The sequence below is a fragment of the Balaenoptera physalus genome (genome assembly GCF_965194825.1).
Source record: "Balaenoptera physalus genome assembly, chromosome: 1".
Taxonomy (NCBI): Eukaryota; Metazoa; Chordata; class Mammalia; order Artiodactyla; family Balaenopteridae; genus Balaenoptera; species Balaenoptera physalus.
This window is the reverse complement of record NC_138882.1, coordinates 105,233,140-105,258,410: the sequence shown is the minus strand read 5'-3', so window position 1 is coordinate 105,258,410 and position 25,271 is coordinate 105,233,140. Positions and strand designations below refer to the sequence as shown.

The window sequence follows — 25,271 nt, the reverse complement described above, 5'->3', positions numbered from 1 at the left end:
TGGATTTTTCTTTAAAAAAGATATCTGAAGACTATTTTGTCTAAATGTTAACATCTGTTAAATCTGGGGCTTGGGATATGGGGTCTGTTATATTTTTTTACACTTTTCTGTATGACAAATATATTACATCTTAAATGAAAAATAAAACAAAATAGTCAAACACCTCTAATCTAGTGTTTCTTAGCCATTTTTTGCCCTCCCCCCATCCAGGAGGATTTTAGACTTTTTTTTTTTTCCTAATCATCCTTTATGAAATTTTAATACCACAATATGATGGTATGTCTCTTTTTGAACTGTGTGTATCCATCCTTCTGTTTAAAAAGAGTAAGATTTTTCTTCCTACCCAACCCCAAGAACTAAACAACAGTGAATCATTTAGAAGACAAATGATTCAGTATCACAAAACATTAATAAGTTCAGAACTTTAAATCATACAATGTACATTCTCTGATTTTAGCTGATTAAAACCAGATATTGGTAAAAGAAATATCTGAAAAACTGTTCAAGTTCCTAGATATTAAATAACATTTCTAAATAATATATGGATCAAAGCAGACTTTTTTATAAGAGAAATTAGGAAATATTTGAATGAAAATGAAAATACAACATCAGAATTTGGGGGATACAGCTAAGAGGAGGGTTTAAAGAGAATTTGGCTATATTAGCTATATTAGAAAAGAAGAAAAATAATAGGTTTAACCTACCTTAAGGAACTAGAAAAAGAAGAGTAAATTAAGCACATAGCATGCAGAACAAGGACATAATAAAAATAATCATAAATCAATGAACTTATAGACAGAAAACAGTTGAAAATATCATTGGAAACAGAACTAGTTCCTGAGAAGATTAATAAAGTGGAAAAAGTTCTAGCCTTACTGCCAAAGAAAACAACCCCTCCTCCCCCTCAAATTGTAAGAAGATGATATTGGAATATTTTTAGCAAATTTATTTCCATAAATTTGACAACTTTGATGAAATGGGCCAACTTCCTGAAAGTGTTAAACTACCAAAGCTTTTTTAAGTAGGTAACCTGAACAATTCTATATCTAATAAATTTACTTTGTAGCTAAATATCTCCCTGGAGGGCTGAATAGCTTCACTGGTGAATTCTGCCAAACATTAAATGAAAAAACCAACAATACTATACAACAGAACACTTCCAAATTCATATTAAGAGGCCTGCATTACCCTGGTGGTAAAAAAAAGTTACAAGAAAACCACATATTCCTATTTCTCATATGGATGTACAAGTCCTCAGCAAAATATGAGCAAGTTGAATCAAGAAATACATAAAAAGGATTTAAATCATGACCAAAAGAAGTTTATCTTCAAAAATGCAGGCTATTGAACCTTTGGAAATCAGTAAATGTAATTTATGCTATCAATAGACTAAAGAAGAAAAAGCATATGATCATCTTAATAAGTGAAAGAAAAGCATTTGACAAAATTAAATATCCATTCTTAATAAAAACTCAGTAAACTAGGAAAAGAGCTTCCTTAAGCTGAAAAGTGTCTGCACAGCCTCCAGCTATCCTGATACTCCATGGTTAAAGGCTAAATGTTTTTTCCCTAAGGAAAGGGGAAACAAGGCAAGGAAGGGCACCCTCACTACTCCTATTCAAAATCTCACTGACAGCCAGTGCTTAAAATGAGAAAGAGAAGAGCTATGCAGATTGGAAATTAAACTATTCCTATACAGAGATGATATGATTGTTTATGTAGAAAATCCCAAAGAATTAAAAAGCTCCTACAATCGAGTTAAACAAGATTGTAAGATTAAAAGTAAATATGTAGAAATCAATTATACTTTTGTACACTAGCAATGAGCAGTTAGACATTGAAATTTTTTTCTACAATTACCATTTGCAATAGTTCCAGAATGAAATAATTAGGTATAAATCTACCAAAATGTGTACTAGACCTGTATGCTGAAGACTCTCCACCTTTATTCTTTATTTGTTAAAAAATAAAGAAGACCTAAATAAACGGAGAGATACACTGTGTACATGTTTTGTAAGACTCACGATTATTTTGTCACCTCAGATATATAGATTCATTTCAGATTGAAAATTCTAGCAGGATATTTGTGTTGATATTGCTAAGCTGACTTTCAAATTTCTTTGGAAAAGCAACAACTGGAATAGCCAGCACAATTTTGAAAAACAGTTGTATGACTTAGATTACATACTTTTAAGACTTATTATAAAGCTAGAATAAGTAACATAGTATTTGGCAGAAGGATAGATACATAGATCACTGGAACAGAAAAGTCCAGAAATAGACCCACATGTATAGTAAATTAATTTTAGACAAAAATGAGAAGACAATTCAGTGGAGAAAGGTAGTCATTTAAATATAAGATGCTAGAATAATTGGACACCTGTATCTGCCCCCCCACCCTGAAAAAGGGTGAACCTTAATACATTTCTTTCACACAAATTTATTCAAAATAAATCAGAGACCAAAATGTAAAATGTAAAACTATAAAACTTCTAGCAAAATCATCTGTATGACTTTGCTTACATAAGGAGTTCTTATATACAACACCAAAAGTTTGATCCATTAAAAAACTAAATAGGACTTTGTTCAATAAAAATCTTATTTGTTTAGAAGACACTATGAAGAATGAAAAGGCAGCCACAGACTAGGAAAAGTCTTTGGGAAACATATATTTGACAAAGGAGTGTATCCAGAATATATAAAGAACTTGAAAAGCTCAATAAGAACAAAACAAAAAAATGAACAATAAATTTGAAGACACTTCACCAAAGATTTGCAGATGGCAAGCACATGAAATGATGCTAAACATTATTAGCCATTAGACAAATGCAAAATACAACCATAATAAGATGGGACCACACACCTATTAGAAAGGCTTAAGATAAATTCTGATAGTACTAAGAGCAGTCAAGAATGTGGAGCAACTACAGCTCTCATACATTGCTGGTGGAAGTACAAAATGGTACACCTGCTTTGCAAAACAGTTTGGGGAAGTTTGTAATAAAGTTAACAAACACTTACATGTGACCTATCCACCACACTTCTAAGTATTTATCTAAGAAGAGCAAAAAAAAAAAAACTATGTTCACATGAAAATCTATACCTAAGAGGTTTCTGGGAAGATGGTGGAGTAGGAAGTACCAGGATTCCATCTCCCCACCTAGACAGCTGCACCAGCAGAATCTGCCTGATGTCACTATTTTGGAACTCTGGAGTCTATTAAAAGCTTGCAACTTCCAGGGGAAGCCTTGGACAATAAATTATAGTTAATTAAGGTTAATTTCAGCTCATAGTAGCAGCTACCAATCCCCCATCCCCAACCATGTGGCAGGCAGCCATGTATGTATCCTGGAACACCTTGCATGCAGCTGGTAGGAGTCAGGGTGGGCAAAAGGGCCCTGAACTCTAAATATTGGGGAATCTATGCTCTAATTGTTAATTGCTGCTTTTGATCACAGAGGTACAAAGAGGTTGGCAGCCAAGGTTGTTGTACCTCCTCCCATTTTTGTAAGTTATCCCTTCTATCCACTGCCCCAGTGAAGTGACTTACAGGGGAATAATAAGGCAGGCACCCCCTTTTCCCCTCCCTCTTTATTTTTCCTTTCCCCCTTTGGGGAGCCAGACATGCTTAAAGACTAGGATATTCAAAAACAACTGCACATGTGGGGAAAATTAGAAATTGCCCACTAATCCCAGGGAAAGGCTCAAAAGTCTGAGAAGACCTTGGGTTTTACACCTCAGGCTGGTCCTTAGCACAGATACAGCATACAATAATCAAAAAACCAAAAACAATAAAAAAAGAGCAAACCATGTGGAAGGGGGAGAATATGGATTTCAGTTACCATAATGTTAAATTCAAATGTCTAGTTTTCAATGAAAAAATTTACAAGACATACAGAGGAACAGGAAAATATGGGTGATTCAAAGAGAAATAACTAAATGGACAGAAACTATCCCTGAAGAAGATCTGATGGCAGCTATACTAGACAAAGACTAAAATAACTATTCCAAAGATGCTCGAGGGACTAACAGAAGATGTGGAGGAAGTAAAAGCAAAACAACTTACGAATAAAATGGAAATATCAATTGATAGGAAATCTAAAACCAAAAATTTCTGGAGCTGGGAAAGTACAATAACTGAAAAGAGAAATACACTAGAATTCCAAGGAAGATTTGAGTATGCAGAAGAAGGAATCAGTGAACATAGGACAATGGAAATTATCAAGTTTGAGGAACAGACAAAAGATTGAACAAAAATGAACATATCATAAGAGTCCTATGGGAAACCATCAAGCAGACCAACATGCACACTGTGGGAGTACCAGAAGAGAGGAGGAAAGAGACAGAGAATATTTGAAGAAATAATAGCTGACAACTTCCCATGTCTGATGAAAGTCGTGAATATAAATATCCAAGAAGTTCAACGAATTCCAAGTAAGATTGACTCAAAGATCCACATCAAGACATAATAAAACTTATTACAAAAACAAAGACAGAGAAGTGAGTTTTCACATACAAGGGATTCTCAATAAGATTACCAGCAGATTTTTCATTAGAATCTTTGGAGGCCAGAAGGAGTGGACTGACATATACAAAGTGCTAAAGGAAGAAAAATTCAACCAGGAATCCTATATCTGGCAAAACCATTTTTCAACAGTGAGGGAGAAATTGACATTCCTAAATAAACAAAGCAGTAGAGTTTGTTACCACTAGACCTGCCTGTGAGAAATGCTCAAGGGACTCTTGCAAGAGTCAAATGAATGGACAGTAGACCATAACTCAAAACCATATGGAGAAATACAGATCTTAACAAAGGGAAATACATGAACAATTATAAAAGCTAGTATTATTGTAACAGTGGTTTGTTACTACACTTGTTATCTACATGATTTAACAGACTAATACATTGAATAGACAATTGTTAGTCTATAAGCTGGTATTGATATTATTGTAACTGTGGTCTAATTCTACATGTGTTTTCAACATAATTTAAGGGGCTAATGCATTTAAAAATAGTTATCTATGTTTAGGGGCACACAATTTATAAAGATGTAATTTGGGGGAGAAAGGACTGGAGACAGAACTGTAAAGGCACTTCTTGTATGTTACTGAAGTTAAGCTAGTATGAATTCAAATTAGAATGTTATAACTTTAGGATGTTAAATGTAAACCCCATAGCAACCACAAGGAAAAGAGCTACAGAATAAACACAAAAGGAAGTGAGAAAGTATTTTAAACATTTTACTACCAAAAAAATCAACTAAACATAAAAGACAGTTAAGGTGGAAATGAGGGACCAAAAAAAAACCCCCAAAAACCTATAAGGCATATAAAAAACAAGCAAAATGACAGAAGTAAGTCCCTCCTTTTCAGTAATTACTTTAAGTATAACTGAATTGAACTCTCCAGGCAAAACACCAAGATTGAGAAAATGGATTAAAACACTTGATCCAACTGTATGCTATCTGCAAGAGTCACTTTGGATCCAAAGACCAAATAGATTGAAAGTGAAAGTGTTGAAAAAGATATTCAGTGCAAATAATAACCAAAAGAGAGCAGGGGTGGCTATACTAATATCAGATAAAATAATAGACTAAATCAAAAAGAGGTTAAAAGAGGGCTTCCCTGGTGGCACAGTGGTTGAGAATCTGCCTGCCAATGCAGGGGACACGGGTTTGAGCCCTGGTCTGGGAAGATCCCACATGCTGCAGAGCAACTGGGCCCGTGAGCAACAACTACTGAGCCTGCACGTCTGGAGCCTGTGCTCCGCAACAAGAGAGGTCGTGATAGTGAGAGGCCCGCGCACCGCGATGAAGGGTGGCCCCCGCTCGCCGCAACTAGAGAAAGCCCTAGCACAGAAACGAAGACCCAACACAGCCAAAAATTAATTAATTAATTAAAAAAAAAACATTGGCTTTCTTTAAAAAAAAAAGTTAAAAGAGACAAAAACATATTAATGAAAGTTTCAATAGAGCAAAATGATATAAAAGTTATAAACATTTACAAACCTAATGACAGATCATCAGAGTATATGAAGCAAAAATTGACAGAGTTGAAGGGAGAAATAGACAATTCTACAATAATAGTTGGAAACTTCAGGACTCTAATAACGATAATGGATAGTTCAGTCAAACAGAAGTAAGGAAATAGAGGACTTAATAACTGTGTCTAACAGACATATACAGAACACTGTAGCCAACAACAGCATACATATTTATCTCAAGTGCACATGGAACATTTTCCAGAATGGACCATATGTCAGGCCACAAATTAAGTTTCAGTGAAAAGAGATATACAAAGTGTCTTCTCCAACCACAATGGGATTAAGTTAGAAATGAATAACAGAAGGAAAAGTGGAAAATTCACACTATTGTGGAAATTCAATGACACACGCTTGAACAACCAGTGGGTCAAAGAAGTTACATGGGAAATTAGAAAAAAAAATACTTAAAAAAAAACAAAAACCAACATACCAAAACTATGGGATGCATCAAATGTGGTGCTAAGAGGAGAATTTATAGTTACAATCACTAACATTAACAAAGATTTCAAATCAGCAAGCTAGCTTTACAACTTTTAAAGAACTTGAAAAAGAAGAGCAAACTAAACCCAAAGCTAGCAGAGGAAGAACATAATAAAGATTAGAGATAAATGAAATAGAGAATAAAAAATAAATAGTAGAGAAAATCAATAAAATCAAAAGTTGATTGCTCAGAAAGACCAACAAAATTGACAAACCTATAGCTACAGGGACTAAGAAAAAGACTTAAATTACTAAAATCAGAAATGAAGGTGGGGACAAACTACAGATTCTACAGAAAAAAAAAGGATTATAAGAGTACTGTAACAGTTCTCCACTAACAAATTGTATAACGAGATAAAATGGACAAATTCCTAGAAACACAAGCCTACTAAAGACTAAGCTACAAAGAAATAGAAATTCTGAATAGACCTGTAACTAGTAGGGAGATTGAATCAGTGATCAGAATAAAGACAAGTCCTGAACCCAATAGCTTCACTATTGATTTCTAGAAAACATTTAAGGAAGAATTAAAACCAGTTTTTCTTAAACTTTTCACAGAAGTTGAAGAGGAGGGAAAACTTCTGACTGATTCCTTGGGACCAATATTACCCTGATATCAAAGCCAGACAAAGACACTGCAAGAAAAGAAGACTACAAGCCAATATCCCTTATGTTCAACACTGATGCAAAACTCAACAAAACACTAGCAAACCAAATTCAGGAGCCTATTAAAAGGATTATACATCACGACCATGAGGGATCTATATTGGAATGCAAGGATGGTTCAACATATGAAAATCTATCAAATCTAAATGAAGGACAAAGACTACACAATCATCTTAATTGACACAGAAAAGCATTTGACATAATTCAACATCCTTTATGATAAAAACATTCAACAAACTGGGAACAGAAGGAAACTACCTCAATATAATAATATTCTTATATGAAAAACTCACAGTGAACATCATACTCCATACTGAAAGGCTGAAAGCATTTCCTCTAAGATCAGAAACAACTCAAGGATGTCCACTTTTGCCACTTCTGTTCAACACAGTGCTGGAAGTTCTAGCCAGAGCAATCAGGCAAGAAAAAAATAAAAACCGTTCAAATTGAAAAGGAAGAAGTAAAAGTATCTCTGTTCACAGATAATATGACTTTTATTCAGCTTTATTGAGATATAATTGACAAAATTCTAAGATAATGTATACAACATGGTGATTTGATATATGTATACACTGTGAAAGGAATTTCCACATTGATTTAATCAACATCCATCATATCACATTTTTTTGTTGGTTTTATCTTGTTTTGGTGAGAACATTTACATACTACTCTCAGCAAATTTCAATTATACAATACATTGTTACCAACTATAGTCATCATGTTATACATTATGTCCTCAGTCCTTATTCATTTTATAACTGAAAGTCTGTACTTTTTTTTTACCAACCTTTCTGTATTTCCCACACCATCCAGCCCCTGCAACCACTTTTCCTACTTTCTGCATATGAGTTCAACTTTTTTTTTTTTTTTTTAATATAGAAATGATACAGTGATACCATGCAGTATTTGGTCTTTTTCTGTCTGGTTTCTTTAATACCCCCAAGCTCATTCACACACCATGGAATATTATGTATGTGTATGTATCTGTGTGTGTGTTTATGCACATATATACATATATCACATTTTCTTGATCCATTGATTTGTTAATGGCCATTTTGGTTCTACTGCAATGAACATAGGAGTACAGATACCTCTTCTAGATAATGGTTTTGTTTACTTTGAATACATAGCCAGAAGTGGGATTAGTAGACCATATAGTAGATGTATTTAACTTTTTGAGGAACTTTCATACTGTTCTTCATAGTGACTACCAGTTTACATTTCTACCTACAGTGTATGAGCCTTCTCTTTTCTTCGTGTTCTTGCTAGCATTTGTTATCTCTTGTCTTTTTAATGGTAGCCATTCTAACAGGTGTGAAGTGGGTGATCTCATTGTGGTTTTGATTTGCATTTTTCTGGTGATTAGTGATATTGAGCGCCTTTTCATGTACTTGTTGCCCATTTGTATGTCTTCTTTGAAAAAATGTCTCTTCAGGTCCTTTGCCTATTTTGAAATTGGGTTATTTGGGTTTTTTCTATTAAGTTGTAGATATGATCTTACTTAGAAAACCCTAAAGATTTCACACACACACACACACACACACACACACACACACACACAAAACTGTCAGAAGTAATAAATTTAGCAAAGTATCAGGATACAAAATCAACATACAAAAATCAGTTGCATTTTTTTTTTTACATCTTTATTGGAGTATAATTGCTTTACAATGTTGTGTTAGTTTCTGCTGTACAACAAAGTGAACCAGCTCAGTTGCATTTCTATACAGTAATAATGAACAATCTGAAAAATAAATTATGAAAACAATTTAATTTACAGTAGCATGAAAAAGAATAAAATACTTAGGAATTAACAAAGGAGATGAGAGACTTGTACAATGATAACTACAAACCATTGCTGAAAGAAATTAAAGAAGACATAAATAAATTGAAATGCATCCCATGTTCATGGATTGGAAGATTTAATGGTGTTGAAATGTAAATTCTATGGAAAGTGATCTACAGACTCAATGCAATTCCTATCAAAATCCCAATGACTTTTTTTGAGAAATAGAAAAACCCATCCTAAAATTCATATGGAATCTTAAGGGGCCTCAAATAGCCAAAACAATCTTTTGAAAGAAGAACAAAGCTGGAGTATCCACACTTCCTGATTTCAAAACCTACTACAAACCTACAGTAATCAAAACAGTGTGGTAATGTCATACAAACAGACATATAAACCAATGAAATAGAATAGAGAGCCCAGAAATGAACGTGTTACATATATGGTCAAATGGTTTTTGACAAGGTTGCCAAGACCATTCAATGGGCAAAGATTCTTTTTAACAAATGGTGCTGGAAAAACTGGATAGCCACACATAAAAGAATGAATTTGGACACTTACCTAACACTATATACAAAAATTATCTCAAAATGGATCAAAGACCTAAATTTAAGAGCTAAAACAATGAAACCTTAGAAGAAAATATAGGACAAAAACTTCACAATGTTTTATTTGGCAATGATTTCTTAGATATGACACCAAAGGCACAGGTAACAAAAAACAGGCAAATTGGACTTCATGAAAATGTTTGAAATTTGTACATCAAAAGACACTATCAATAGAGGAAAAATCCATCCACAGAATGGGAGAAAATATTTGCAAGTCATGTATCTAATAAAGGATTAATATCCAAAGTACATAGAGAACTACTAAAACTCAACAACAAACAGCAACCCAATTGAAAGATGAGCAAAGGATTAAATAGACTTTTCTCCAAAGAAGACAGCCCATAATTTATGTACGTGAAATGATGCTTAACATCACTAATCATTAGGAAAATGCAAATCAAAACAAGAATGAGATACCACCTCACACTAAGACGGCTACTATCAAAAAAAACAGAAAACAGTAAGTGTCAGTAAGGATGTGGAGAAATTGAAACTTGTGCTCTGCTGGTGGGAGTCTAAAATGGTATAGCCATAGTGGAAAACAGTATGGCAGTCCTAAAAAAAATTTTAAGTAGAATTATCATACCCTCCAGCAATTCCACTTCTGAGTGAATATCCAAAAGAATTGAAAGCAGCATCTCAAAGTGATATTTGTACACCCATGTTCATAGCAGCAATATTCACAACAGCCAAAAGGTGGAAGAAACACAAGTGTCAATTGACAGATGAATGAATAAGAATCATATGGTATATACATACAATGGAATATTATTCAGCCTTAAAAAGGGAGGAAATTCTGTGATATACTACAACAGAGATAAGCCTTGCAGGGCAAACATTATGCTAAATGAAACAAGCCAGTCACAAAAAGACAAGTGCCATATGATTCCATTTACATGAGGTACCTGTAGTAATAAAAATCATAGAGACATAAAATAGAACAGTGATTGCCAGGGGCTGAGTGGAGGGAGGAATGGGGTGTTTAACTGGTACAGAATTTCACTTTTGCAAGACAAAAAGAGCTATGGAGATCAATGGTGGTGATGGTTGTACAATATGTTTGTATGTAATACCACTGAACTGTATGCTTAGAAAATTAAGATGGTAAATTTTGATATATGTGTAACAATACAAAAATTTGAACAAAAAAACCTACATGTAAACATTTACAGTGGCTTTATTCATCATCCTCCAAAATGGAAACAACTCGAATGTTCTTCAACTATTGTAGTACCTGTATACAAAATAGTGATGACTGATACATGGAACAGTATGGCTTTATCTCAAATGTATCATGTTCAGTAAAAGAAACCAGACTCAGAAAGTCACATACTATGTGACTACATTTTTATAAAATAATATAAAAACAAAACTATAAGACAGCTACCTGATGAATGGGCCCCAAGGGACCAGGTCTGGGTAGATGAATTGACTACAAAGGGATTCTGAGATGTGATAGAAATATTGCATATTGTAATCTTTTTAAAAATTCAATAAATCTTTATTGAGCTCCCATGGGGTATAACATAGGGGTATAATTTTATTGTTCTGAATGTGTTTATCCAGTTTTCCCAACACCAGTTGTTGAAGAGACTATCCTTTCCCCCTGGTTGTTCTTTGCTCTCCTCTGGAATATTAGTTGACTGTCTATTCAGGGGTTTTAATTCTGGGCTTTCTATTCTGTTCCATTGGTCCAAGTGTCTATTTTTGTTCCCGTCCCATACTGTTTCTATTACTATAGCTTTATAGTATAGTTTAAAATCAGGAAGTGTGATATCCCTAGCTTTGTTCTTTTGCCTCAGTATTGTTTTTGCTATTTAGGGTCTTTTGTGGTTCCACACAAATTTTAGGTTTTCTTTTTTTTCTATTTCTGTAAAGAATGCCATTGGTATTTGATGGGAATTGTGTTGAATCTATAGATGGCTTTGGGTAGTATGGATATTTTAACAATATTAATTCTTCTGATCCTTGAACACAGGATATTTTTCCATTTGTTTGTGTCTTCTTCAATTTCTTTCAGCAAATTATTATAGTTTTTGTTGTACAGATCTTTCACTTTCTTGATTAAAATTACTCCTAAATATTTTGTTGTTGTTTTTTTTTTTTAATTTTTATTTATTTATTTATTTATTTATTTTTGGCTGTGTTGGGGCTTGGTTTCTGTGCGAGGGCTTTCTCTTGTTGCGGGAAGTGGGGGCCACTCTTCATCGCCAAGTGCGGGCCTCTCACTATCACGGCCTCTCTTGTTGCAGAGCACAGGCTCCAGATGCGCAGGCTCAGTAATTGTGGCTCACGGGCCTAGTTGCTCCGCGGCATGTGGGACCTTCCCAGACCAGGGCTCGAACCCGTGTGCCCTGCATTGGCAGGCAGAATCTCAACCACTGCGCCACCAGGGAAGCCCTATTTTGTTGTTTTTGATGCCATTTTGAATGGGGTAGATTTCTTTCTTTCTTAGATGGTTCATCATTAGTGTATAGAAATACAGCTGATTTCTGTATGTTAATTTTGTATCCTGCAACTTTACTGAAATTGACTAGTTCCAATTGTTTTTTTGGCTGAGTCTCTGGGATTTTCAATATACAAACTCACATCACTTGCTAATCGCTACAGTTTTGCTTTTTCTTTTCAAATTTTAATGTCTTTTATTTCTTTGTCTTCTCTAATTGCTCTAGTTAGAACTTCTACTATTTGAATAAGAGTGATAAGAGTGGACATCTTTGTCTTGTTCTTGATCTTAAAGGAAAAGCTTTCAATTTTTCTCCATTGATTATAATGTTAGTTGTGTGTTTCTTGTATATGACCTTTATTATGTTGAAGTATGTTCCTTCTATGCCCAATCTGTAGAGTATTTTTATCGTGAAAGGATGTTGTATTTTGTCAAATGCTTTTTCTGCATCTATTGAGATGACTGTGATATTTATCTTTCATTTTATTAGTGTGATATGTTACATTTATTGATTTGTATATGTTGAACCATTCTCGCATCCCAGGGATAAATCCCACTTGGTCATGATGTATAATCATTTTAATGTGTTCTTGAATTCAGTTTGCTAATATTTTTTTGGGAATTTTTACGTCTATATTCACCAGGGATATTGGCCTACAGTTTTCTTTTTTTGTGGTGTCCTTATCTGGCTTTGATATCACAATAATGCTGGCCTCATGGAATGAGTTTGGAAGTATTCCCTTCTGCTTAATTTTCTGGAAGAGTTTGGGAAGGATTGGTGTTAATTCTTCTGAAAATGTTCAGTAGAGTTTGCCAGTGAAGCTGTCTGGTCCTGGGGTTTTCTGTGTTGGAAGGGTTTGATTCCTGATTCAATCTCTTTACTTGTTATTGGTCTGTTCAGATTTTCTATTTCTTCCTGATTCAGTGTTGATAGGTTGTGTGTTTCTAGAAATATTTCCATTCCTTCTAGGTTATCTAATTTGTTGGCACATGATTGTTCTTAATAGTCTCTTATGAGCCTATGTATTTCTGTAATATTATATTTAACATCTCCTTTTTACTTTCTAATTTTATTTATTTGAGTTTATTTCCATCTTAGTTAGTCCAGCTAACGATTTGTCATTAAAAAAAAATCTTTTTGAAGACCCATCTCATAGTTTCATTGATCCTGTCTACTGTTTTTCTGATCTCTATCTGTTTCATTTATTTTCTCTCTGATCTTTATTATTTCCTTCCTTATGCTAACTTTGGGCTTACTTTGTTCTTTTTTCCTAGTTCCTTGAGATATTAAAGTTAGATTTTTTTATTTGTGATTTTTCTAATTTCTTAATATCTGCATTTATCACAATGAACTTTGCTCTCAGAACTGCTTTTGCTGCATACCATACATTTTGATATGTTGTATTTTCATTTTCATTTGTTTCAAGATAATTTTTTATTTCCCTTTTGATTTCTTCTTCAGCTCACTGGTTGTTCAGAAATGTGTTGTTTAGTTTCCACATATTTGTAGACTTTACAGCTTTCCTCTTGTTGATTTCTAGTTTCATACCATCATGGTCATAAAAGATAGTTGGTATGATTTCAGTCTTTTTAAATTTGCTAAGATTTGTTTTATGTCCTATTATATGATCTATCCTGGAGACTGTTCATGTACACTTGAGAAGAATGTGTATTCTGCTGCTGTTGGGTGGAATGTTTTATAAATGTCTGTTAGGTCCATTTGTTCTAAAGTGTGGTTCAATCCAATGTTTTCTTGTTGGTTTTCTGTCTGGATGACCTATCCATTGCTGACAGTAGCATATTGAAGTCCCCTATTATTGTAGTGTTGTCTATTTCTCACTTTAGATCTTTTAGTATTTGCTTAATATATTTTAGTGCTCTCATGTTGGGTGCATGTATATTTACAATTGTTATATCTTCTTGAAGTATTGACCCCTTTGTCATTATCTAATAACCTTCTTTGTCTCTTGTTACTGTTTTGGGCTTTAAGTCTATTTTGTCTGATATAAGTATAGCTAACCCCACTTTCTTTTGGTTTTCACTTATTTGGAATATTTTCTTCTATCCTTTGAGCCTATGTATGTCACTTTGACCTGAAATAAGTCTCCTGTAGGCAACATATAGTTGGGTCTTGGTTTTCCCAGCCCTCTCTGTGCCTTTTGATTGGTGAATTCAATATGTTTACATTTACAATGATTATTGGTATGTAAGGACTTAACTACTGTCATCTTATTATTTGCCTTCTGCTTGTTTTTCATCTCAATTCTTTCTTTTTCCTTCTGTTTCTGCCTACCTTTGTAAATTGGTGGTTTTCCCTAGTGATTTTTTCAGTCCCCCCTTTTTATGTTTTGTGTCCCTATGGTAGATTTTTGCTTTTTGGTTACCATGAGGCTTACATAAAACATCTCATAGGAACAAAATAGTCCTTTTTATCCTGATAACAACTTCTCTTTTTTCATCTATAAAGTTTCCATCCTTTTACTTCTTTTATATTTTTGATGTCAAAATTTTCCTATTGTTGTACTGTGAATTCATTGCCAAATTGTAGTAGTTATAGTTATTTTTAATTCTTCTTTCCTTTAACATTTGTACTGTAATTAAATGGTTAACACACCATTCTAGTATAGAGTTGCAGTTTTCTAATTGTGATTGTCTGTTTTTCACCTTTACTAAACTGTTGTGTATTTTCATATGTTTTTGTGTCACTAATTAGCATCTTTCCATGTCAGCTTGAAGAGTTTTTTTTAACATTTCTTGTAAGTCAGGTCTAGTGGTGGTGAACTCCTTCACCTTTTGTTTGTATCTCCTTTATGTCTGAAGGATAGCTTCACCAGGTAAAGTATTCTTGGCTGGTAATTTTCAATCTTTCAACACTTTGAATATGTCATGTCACTCTCTCCTGCCCTGTAGAGTTTCTTCTGAGAAATCCACTGATAACCTAATGGGGATTCCTTTGTAGATTACTTTCATTTTTTTTTCCCTGGCTGCCTTTTGGATTCTTTCTTTATCATTGATTTTTTTGACAGTTCCATTATAATGTGTCTTGTAAACAGACTTTTTGTATTGAGATAACGTGGTGTTCTATTAGCTTCATGGACTTTTATGTCTAATTCCTTCCCCAGGTTTGGAAAGTTCTCAGCTATTATTATTATTATTATTTTTTTTTTTTTTTAACATCTTTATTGAAGTATAATTGCCTTACAATGGTGTGTTAGCTTCTGCTTTATAACAAAGTGAATCAGTTATACATATACAATATGTTCCCATTTCTCTTCCCTCTTGCATCTCCCTCCCTCCCACCCTCCCCATCCCATCCCTCTAGGTGGTCACAAAGCACCGAGCTGATCTCCCTGTGCTATGCGGCTGCTTCCCACTAGTTATCTATTTTACATTTGGTAGTGTATATATGTCCATGACACTCTCTTACCCTGTCACATCTCACCCCACCCCCTCCCCATATCCTCAAGTCCATTCTCTAGTAGGTCTGTGTCTTTATTCCCGTCTTGCCACTAGGTTCTTCATGGCCTTTTTTTTTTTTTTTTTTCCCCTTAGATTCCGTATATATGTGTTAGCATACTGTATTTGTTTTTCTCTTTCTGACTTACTTCACTCTGTATGACAGACTCTAACTCCATCCACCTCATTACAAATACCTCCATTTCATTTCTTTTTATGGCTGAGTAATATTCCATTGTATATATGTGCCACATCTTCTTTATCCATTCATCTGTCGATGGACATTTAGATTGCTTCCATGTCCTGGCTATTGTAAATAGAGCTGAAATGAACATTTTGGTACATGACTCTTTTTGACCTATGGTTTTCTCAGGGTATATGCCCAGTAGTGGGATTGCTGGGTCGTATGGTAGTTCTATTTGTAGTTTTTTAAGGAACCTCCATACTGTTCTCCATAGTGGCTGTATCAATTTACATTCCCACCAACAGTGCAAGAGTGTTCCCTTTCCTCCACACCCTCTCCAGCATTTATTGTTTCTAGATTTTTTGATGATGGCCATTCTGACCAGTGTGAGATGATATCTCATTGTAGTTTTGATTTGCATTTCTCTAATGATTAATGATGTTGAGCATTCTTTCATGTGTCTGTAGGCCATCTGTATATCTTCTTTGGAGAAATGTCTATTTAGGTCTTCGGCCCATTTTTGGATTGGGTTGTTCGTTTTTTTGTTATTGAGCTGCATGAGCTGCTTGTAAATCTTGGAGATTAATCCTTTGTCAGTTGCTTCATTTGCAAATATTTTCTCCCATTCTGATGGTTGTCTTTTGGTCTTGTTTATGGTTTCCTTTGCTGTGCAAAAGCTTTTAAGTTTCATTAGGTCCCATTTGTTTATTTGTGTTCTTATTTCCATTTCTCTGGGAGCTGGGTCAAAAAGAATCTTGCTGTGATGTATGTCATAGAGTGTTCTGCCTATGTTTTCCTCTAAGAGTTTGATAGTGTCTGCCCTTACACTTAGGTCTTTAATCCATTTTGAGTTTATTTTTGTGCATGGTGTCAGGGAGTGTTCTATTTTCATACTTTTACATGTACCTGTCCAATTTTCCCAGCACCACTTATTGAAGAGGCTGTCTTTTCTCCACTGTATATGCTTGCCTCCTTTATCAAAAATAAGGTGCCCATATGTGTGTGGGTTTATCTCTGGGCTTTCTATCCTGTTCCATTGATCTATATTTCTGTTTTTGTGCCAGTACCAAACTGTCTTGATTACTGAAGCTTTGTAATATAGTCTGAAGTCAGGGAGCCTGATTCCCCCAGCTCCATTTTTCGTTCTCAAGATTGCTTTGGCTATTCGGGGTCTTTTGTGTTTCCATACAAATTGTGAAATTTTTTGTTCTAGTTCTGTGAAAAATGCCAGTGGTAGTTTGATAGGGTTTGCATTGAATCTGTAGATTGCTTTGGGTAGTAGAGTCATTTTCACAATGTTGATTCTTCCAATCCAGGAACATGGTATATCTCTCCATCTATTTGTATCATCTTTAATTTCTTTCATCAGTGTCTTATAATTTTCTGCATACAGGTCTTTTGTCTCCTTAGGTAGGTTTATTCCTAGATATTTTATTCTTTTTGTTGCAATGGTAAATGGGAGTGTTTTCTTAATTTCACTTTCAGATTTTTCGTCATTAGTGTATAGAAATGCAAGAGATTTCTGTGCATTAACTTTGTATCCTGCTACTTTACCAAATTCATTGATTAGCTCTAGGAGTTTTCTGGTAGCATCTTTAGGATTCTCTATGTATAGTATCATGTCATCTGCAAATAGTGACAGCTTTACTTCTTCTTTTCCGATTTGGATTCCTTTTATTTCTTTGTCTTCTCTGATTGCTGTGGCTAACACTTCCAAAACTATGTTGAATAATAGTGGTGAGAGTGGGCAACCTTGTCTTGTTCCTGATCTTAGTGGAAATGGTTTCAGTTTTTCACCATTGAGGACAATGTTGGCTGTGGGTTTGTCATATATGGCCTTTATTATGTTGAGGAAAGTTCCCTCTATGCCTACTTTCTGCAGGGCTTTTATCATAAATGGGTGTTGAATTTTGTCGAAAGCTTTCTCTGCATCTATTGAGATGATCATATGGTTTTTCTCCTTCAGTTTGTTAATATGATGTATCACATTGATTGATTTGCGTATATTGAAGAATCCTTGCATTCCTGGGATAAACCCCACTTGATCATGGTGTATGATCCTTTTAATGTGCTGTTGGATTCTGTTTGCTAGTATTTTGTTGAGGATTTTTGCATCTATGTTCATCAGTGATATTGGCCTGTAGTTTTCTTTCTTTGTGACATCTTTGTCTGGTTTTGGTATCAGGGTGATGGTGGCCTCGTAGAATGAGTTTGGGAGTGTTCCTCCCTCTGCAATATTTTGGAAGAATTTGAGAAGGATAGGTGTTAGCTCTTCTCTAAATGTTTGATAGAATTCACCTGTGAAGCCATCTGGTCCTGGGCTTTTGTTTGTTGGAAGGTTTTTAATCACAGTTTCAATTTCAGTGCTTGTGATTGGTCTGTTCATATTTTCTATTTCTTCCTGGTTCAGTCTCGGCAGTTTGTGCATTTCTAAGAATCTGTCCATTTCTTCCAGGTTGTCCATTTTATTGGCATAGAGTTGCTTGTAGTAATCTCTCATGATCTTTTGTATTTCTGCAGTGTCAGTGGTTACTTCTCCTTTTTCATTTCTAATTCTATTGATCTGAGTCTTCTCCCTTTTTCTCTTGATGAGTCTGGCTAATGGTTTATCAATTTTGTTTATCTTCTCAAAGAACCAGCTTTTAGTTTCATTGATTTTTGCTATTGTTTCCTTCATTTCTTTTTCATTTATTTCTGACCTGATCTTTATAATTTCTTTCCTTCTGCTGGCTTTGGGGTTTTTTTGTTCTTCTTTCTCTAATTGCTTTAGGTGCAAGGTTAGGTTGTTTATTCGAGATGTTTCCTGTTTCTTGAGGTAGGCTTATATTGCTATAAACTTCCCTCTTAGCACTGCTTTTGCTGCGTCCCATAGGTTTTGGGTCGTGGTATCTCCATTGTCATTTGTTTCTAGGTATTTTTTGATTTCCCCTTTGATTTCTTCAGTGATCACTTCGTTATTAAGTAATGTATTGTGTAGCCTCCATGTGTTTGTATTTTTTACAGATCTTTTCCTGTAATTGATATCTAGTCTCATAGCGTTGTGGTCGGAAAAGATACTTGATACGATTTCAATTTTCTTAAATTTACCAAGGCTTGATTTGTGACCCAAGATATGATCTATCCTGGAGAATGTTCCATGAGCACTTGAGAAAAATGTGTATTCTGTTGTTTTTGGATGGAATGTCCTATAAATATCAATTAAGTCCATCTTGTTTAATGTATCATTTAAAGCTTGTGTTTCCTTATTTATTTTCATTTTGGATGATCTGTCCATTGGTGAGAGTGGGGTGTTAAAGTCCCCTACTATGATTGTGTTGCTGTCGATTTCCCCTTTTATGGCTGTTAGTATTTGCCTTATGTATTGAGGTGCTCCTATGTTGGGTGCATAAATATTTACAATTGTTATACCTTCCTCTTGTATCGATCCCTTGATCATTATATAGTGTCCTTCTTTGTCTCTTGTAATAGTCTTTATTTTAAAGTCTATTTTGTCTGATATGAGAATTGCTACTCCAGCTTTCTTTTGATTTCCATTTGCATGGAATATCTTTTTCCATCCCCTCACTTTCAGTCTATATGTGTCTCTAGGTCTGAAGTGGGTCTCTTGTAGACAGCATATATATGGGTCTTGTTTTTGTATCCATTCAGCCAGCCTGTGTCTTTTGGTGGGAGCATTTAATCCATTTACATTCAAGGTAATTATCGATATGTATGTTCCTATTCCCATTTTCTTAAATGTTTTGGGTTTGTTATTGTAGGTGTTTTCCTTCTCTTGTGTTTCTTGCCTAGAGAAGTTCCTTTAGCATTTGTTGTAAAGCTGGTTTGGTGGTGCTGAACTCTCTCAGCTTTTGCTTGTCTGTAAAGGTTTTAATTTCTCCATCGAATCTGAATGAGATCCTTGCTGGGTAGTGTAATCTTGGTTGCAGGTTTTTCTCCTTCATCACTTTAAGTATATCCTGCCACTCCCTTCTGGCTTGCAGAGTTTCTGCTGAAAGATCAGATGTTAACCTTATGGGGATTCCCTTGTGTGTTATTTGTTTTTTTTCCCTTGCTGCCTTTAATATGTTTTCCTTATATTTAATTTTTGACAGTTTGATTAATATGTGTCTTGGTGTGTTTCTCCTTGGGTTTATCCTGTATGGGACTCTCTGTGCTTCCAGGACTTGATTAACTATTTCCTTTCCCATATTAGGGAAGTTTTCAACTATAATCTCTTCAAATATCTTCTCAGTCCCTTTCTTTTTCTCTTTTTCTTCTGGGACCCCTATAATTCGAATGTTGGCGCGTTTAATGTTGTCCCAGAGGTCTCTGAGACTGTCCTCAGTTCTTTTCATTCTTTTTTCTTTATCCTGCTCTGCAGTAGTTATTTCCACCATTTTATCTTCCAGGTCACTTATCCTTTCTTCTGCCTCAGTTATTCTGCTATTGATCCCATCTAGAGTATTTTTAATTTCATTTATTGTGGTTTTCATCATTGCTTGGTTCCTCTTTAGTTCTTCTACATCCTTGTTAAATGTTTCTTGCATTTTGTCTATTCTATTTCCAAGATTTTGGATCATCCTTACTATCATTATTCTGAATTCTTTTTCAGGTAGACTACCTATTTCCTCTTCATTTGTTAAGTCTGGTATGTTCTGACCCTGCTCCTTCATCTGCTGTGTGTTTTTCTGTCGTCTCATTTTGCTTATCTTACTGTGTTTGGGGTCTCCTTTTCACAGGCTGCAGGTTCGTAGTTCCTGTTGTTTTTGGTATCTGTCCCCAGTGGCTAAGGTTGGTTCAGTGGGTTGTGTAGGCTTCCTGGTGGAGGGAACTAGTGCCTGAGCTCTGGTGGATGAGGTTGGATCTTGTCTTTCTGGTGGGCACGTCCACGTCTGGTGGTGTATTTTGGGGTGTCTGTGGCCTTATTATGATTTTAGGCAGCCTCTCTGCTAATGGATGGGGCTGTGTTCCTGTCTTGCTAGTTGTTTGGCATAGGGTGTTCAGCACTGTAGCTTGCTGGTCGTTGAGTGAAGCTGGGTCTTGATGTTGAGATGGAGATCTCTGAGAGATTTTTGCCGTTTGGTATTACGTGAAGCTGGGAGGTCTCTTGTGGACCAGTGTCCTGAAGTTGGCTCTCCCACCTCAGAGGCACGGCCCTGATGCCTGGCTGGAGCACCAAGAGCCTTTCGTCCACACGGCTCAGAGTAAAAGGGAGAAAAAATAGAAAGAAAGAAAGAAAGAAAGAAAGAGGCTATAATATAGTGAAGTAAAATAAAGCTATTGTAAAGCAAAGCTATACAGACAAAATCGCACCCAGAAGCATATACATATACACTCACAAATAAAGGAAAAGGGGAAAAATTAATATATCCTGCTCCCAAAGTCCACCTCCTGAATTTGGGATGATTCGTTGTCTATTCAGGTATTCACCAGATGCAGGCACATCAAGTTGTTTGTGGAGTTTTAATCCGCTGCTTCTAAGGCTGCTGGGAGAGATTTCCCCTTATCTTCCCTGTTCGCACAGTTCCTGGGGTTCAGCTTTGGATTTGGACCCGCCTCTGCGTGTAGGTCGCCTGAGGGCGTCTATTCCCCGCACAGACAGGACGGGGTTAAAGGAGCAGCTTCTTCGGGGGCTCTGGCTCACTCAGGCCGCAGGGAGGGAGGTGTACAGAGGAGGCGGGGTGAGCCTGCGGCGGCCGAGGCCGGCGTGACGTTGCACCAGCCTGAGGTGGGCAGTGCGTTCTCCCGGGGAACTTGTCCCCGGATCACGGGACTCTGGCAGTGGCGGGCTGCACAGGCTCCCGGGAGGGGCGATGTGGAGAGTGACCTGTGCTCACACACAGGCTTTTTGGAGGCGGCAGCAGCAGCCCCAGCGTCTCACGCCCGTCTCTGGGGTCCGTGCTGATCGCCGCGGCTCGCGCCTTTCTCTGGAGTTCGTTTAGGCGGCACTCTGAATCCCCTCTCCTTGCGCGCCGCAAAACAAAGAGGCAAGAAAAAGTCTCTTGCCTCTTCGGCAGCTGCAGACTTTTTCCCGGACTCCCTACCAGCCAGCTGTGGTGCGCTAACCCCTTCAGGCTGTGTTCACGCCGCCAGCCCCAGTCCTCTCCCTGCGATCCAACCGAAACCGAAACCCGAGCCTCAGCTCCCAGCCCCGCCCGCCGAGCAGCCAAGCCTCTCGGGCTGGTGAGTGCTGCTCGGCGCCGAGCCTCTGTGCGGGAGTCTCTCCGTTTTTTTCCTCTGTGCCCCTGTTGCTGTGGGGTCTGAGGTGATCGCCGCGGCTCGCGCCCTTCTCTGGAGTTCGTTTAGGCGGCGCTCTGAATCCCCTCTCCTTGCGCGCCGCGAAACAAAGAGGCAAGAAAAAGTCTCTTGCCTCTTCGGCAGCTGCAGACTTTTTCCCGGTCTCCCTCCCAGCCAGCTGTTGTGCGCTAATCCCTTCAGGCTGTGTTCACGCTGCCAGCCTCAGTCCTCTCCCTGCGATCCGACCGAAGCCGAGCCTCAGCTCCCAGCCCCGCCCGCCCCGGCGGGGGAGCAGACAAGCCTCTCGGGCTGGAGAGTGCTGCTCGGCGCCGAGCCTCTGTGCGGGAATCTCTCCGTTTTTCCCTCTGCGCCCCTGTTGCTGTGGGATCCGCGCTGGTAGCTGCGGCTCGCGCCCGTCTCTGAAGTTCGTTTAGGCAGCGCTCTGAATCCCCTCTCCTCGCGCACCAGGAAACAAAGAGGGAAGAAAAAGTCTCTTGCCTCTTCGGCAGCTGCAGACTTTTTCCTGGACTCCCTCCCGGCTAGCTGTGGTGCGCTAACCCCTTCAGGCTGTGTTCACGCCGCCAACCCCAGTCCTCTCCCTGCGATCCGACCGAAGCCCGAGCCTCAGCTCCCAGCCCCGCCCGCCCCGGCGGGTGAGCAGACAAGCCTCTCGGGCTGGAGAGTGCTGCTCGGCACCAAGCCTCCGTGCGGGAACCTCTCCGCTTTGCCCTCCGCACCCCTGTGGCTGCGCTCTCCTCCGTGGCTCCGAAGCTTCCCCCCTCTGCCACCCTCAGTCTCCGCCCGTGAAGGGGCTTCCTAGTGCGTGGAAATCTTTCCTCCTTCACGGCTCCCTCCCACTAGTGCAGATGCCGTCCCTATTCTTTTGTCTCTGTTATTTCTTTTTTCTTTTGCCCTACCCAAGTACGGGGGGAGTTTCTTGCCTTTTTGGAGGTCGGACGTTTTCTGCCAGCGTTCAGTGGGTGTTCTGTAGGAGCAGTTCCACGTGTAGATGTATTTCTACTGTATCTGTGGGAAGGAAGGTGATCTCCGCGTCTTACTCTTCCGCCATCTTCCCGAGGACCTCTCTCAGCTATTATTTTTTAAATAAACTCCCCTTTTCCCTCTTTTCTCCATCTGGTACACCAGTTATTCTTATATTTGCTTTTCTGATCAAATCCTTAGGGTTCATAGGGCTTCTTCATTTTTAAAAAATCTTAGCTCTCTTCTCTCTTCTAACTGAATCATTTCTAAATTCTTATCCTCCCAGTCACTTATTCTTTCTTCCATCTGATCTGTTCTGTTACCTTTGCTCTCTGATGAGTTCTTTATTTCATTCATTGATTTATTCAGCTTCAGAATTTCTGTTTGGTTCCTAAAAAATTCAGTTTCTTTTGTAAAGAATCCTTTATGGTCATTAATTTTGTTCCTGAGTTTATTGACTTGCCTTTCTGAGTTTTCTTATAGTTTTTTGAATTTCTTCATAACAGCTACTTTGAATTCTTTATCAGAGCTCAGTATACTGTGCCTTTGAGTTCAGTTCCTGGAGAATTATCATTTTCTTTTTGTGATACGATATCCCTTGATTTTTCATAGTGTTTGACCATATGTGCCTCTACTTTCGCAGTTGAAGTAGCAAGCAATTTTCTTAGTTAAGGATTTGTTTGCTTTGGCTGTTACAGCTCGTCAGGCTGGCAATTAGAAAACTTTCTTTTGTTTTCCAGAAGGTGGCGCTGTAGCTCAAGTTTTAGGTTTCTCCTGTAGAAGCTGGCTCTTGGGGCTGTGCTTGGGAGTTGTAAAAAGAGCTGGCATCAGAATGGGGGGAGGCTTGGGCTTAGGAACTGAGACTTTGGAAGTGCCATGGCCTGGTAGGGGGATCCTAGAGTGGGGTCTCCCAGAGTCCTGAAGCAGATAGCAGGAAACATGTTCCTTCGATGCCCTTATCTGCCCCCTTTCCTTTTCTCTTCCTCCCCACCCCCCCTAGTCATGGAGGTCCCTCCTCAGAACTCCAGGTCTGCTGGAGAGAATTGGGACCCTCCAGCTGCGACCCACCTGCATCTGGGCAGTTTGTCACTCACCACTTTGGCTTTCCTCCTCCTCTAACACAGAAGTAGCTACTTCCACTGCTAAAAGTCCAGTGTTGTTTAGGGTCACCTTGGAGAGGGGGGCTGCCTCAGCAGGTTCCTGCCTCTGTCTCCAAACTTGTCTCAGTCCTGCTCTAGTTCCCCCATCAGGCTGGCTGGACCTCCACAAATTCTCTGTCTCCTGTGAGGGTCCACCCAGTTGTGTGTTCTCAGGTTCCCTTTCTCCCAATTGGAGCAAGTGAGAGTAAAGCAGACTCATCCACTCCTTTGAATCTGCAGCCCCATCTGAGGTCCTGTCTACCTACTTTGAATGCACAGGGGTAGAAATTTCCTAGGTATCCTGGTATAAAATGCAGAGGGCTTTTGTTTGGTTATGGATGTCCAATTAGTTGTAAATCAAAAGGGAGAGAAAAAAGGAACAATGCATACACCACCATGATGCTGATGTCATGTTAGTTTTGTTACTTTTGAGAGTGGTTATTTCTCTAATGTAAATGCTAATTGTCTTGTTCTTTGGTCTTATTTTCTGTATCAATAAAACAAGATGATTATATTTAGATATGTGTTTTCAAATTACCAAAAAAAGGGACATTACAATTAATGGCAGATTTTTTATAAAGCTACAATTTCATGACTTTATATTAAAATATGTTTTTATATAATGTTTTGAAATTTTAGTTATTACTTAAAATCTGGAAACCACTGGACTAGTTTATTCCAATAGTCTCTCTCAAGGTTAACATTCTCTGATCTTACAGTTTATTCTTCCCTTGACTTCTTACATCCCAAGAGAAAGAAAATGTCATATAAGAATGTTTTATGAATCAAATATCTTAAGGGAACTTAATGGTTGTATCAATCAGGATAGAATAAGTTATGCTGCAGTAACAAAGAACTAAAAATTCTCAGTGCCTTACAATAGCAAAGTTTATTTCTCTTGTTCATCTCAGATCAACAAGGGATTCTTCGTATCAGTCACTTTACATTCTGTCACAGAAACATATTGACACATTTTTTACCATATAGAAGCCCCAAAGTAAAACATTACTTCTGTTTGCATCTCATTGCCAAAGCAAATCACATGAGCACTCCTGAATTCAATAGGACAGTGATATATATTTCACCTGCAGAGAGGAGCACTGAATATTTATAAACAACAATATATTCTGTGGGTTAGTATGATATTAGGAATAAAAACTAACAGAAAAATGAATTTTATTTAAAATGAAAATTAGAAAAACAGGAAATTTGAGAATAACTCTTATTACTTCTCCAATCTTCTGAACATATTAATATTAGCTAAAC

The 25,271-nt window shown here is 37.3% G+C and overlaps 1 protein-coding gene and 1 long non-coding RNA gene across 4 annotated transcripts in view; one reads left to right on the top strand and one right to left on the bottom strand.

The window, feature by feature from the left end:
* Positions 1–25,271, top strand: part of LOC309656075 (pancreatic alpha-amylase) — a 60,309-nt gene that overhangs the window by 5,341 nt on the left and 29,697 nt on the right. The window lies entirely within an intron of this gene.
* LOC309656463 overlaps positions 1–25,271 on the bottom strand; it is a 235,695-nt gene that overhangs the window by 186,414 nt on the left and 24,010 nt on the right. The gene's annotated exons all lie outside the window — the stretch shown is intronic.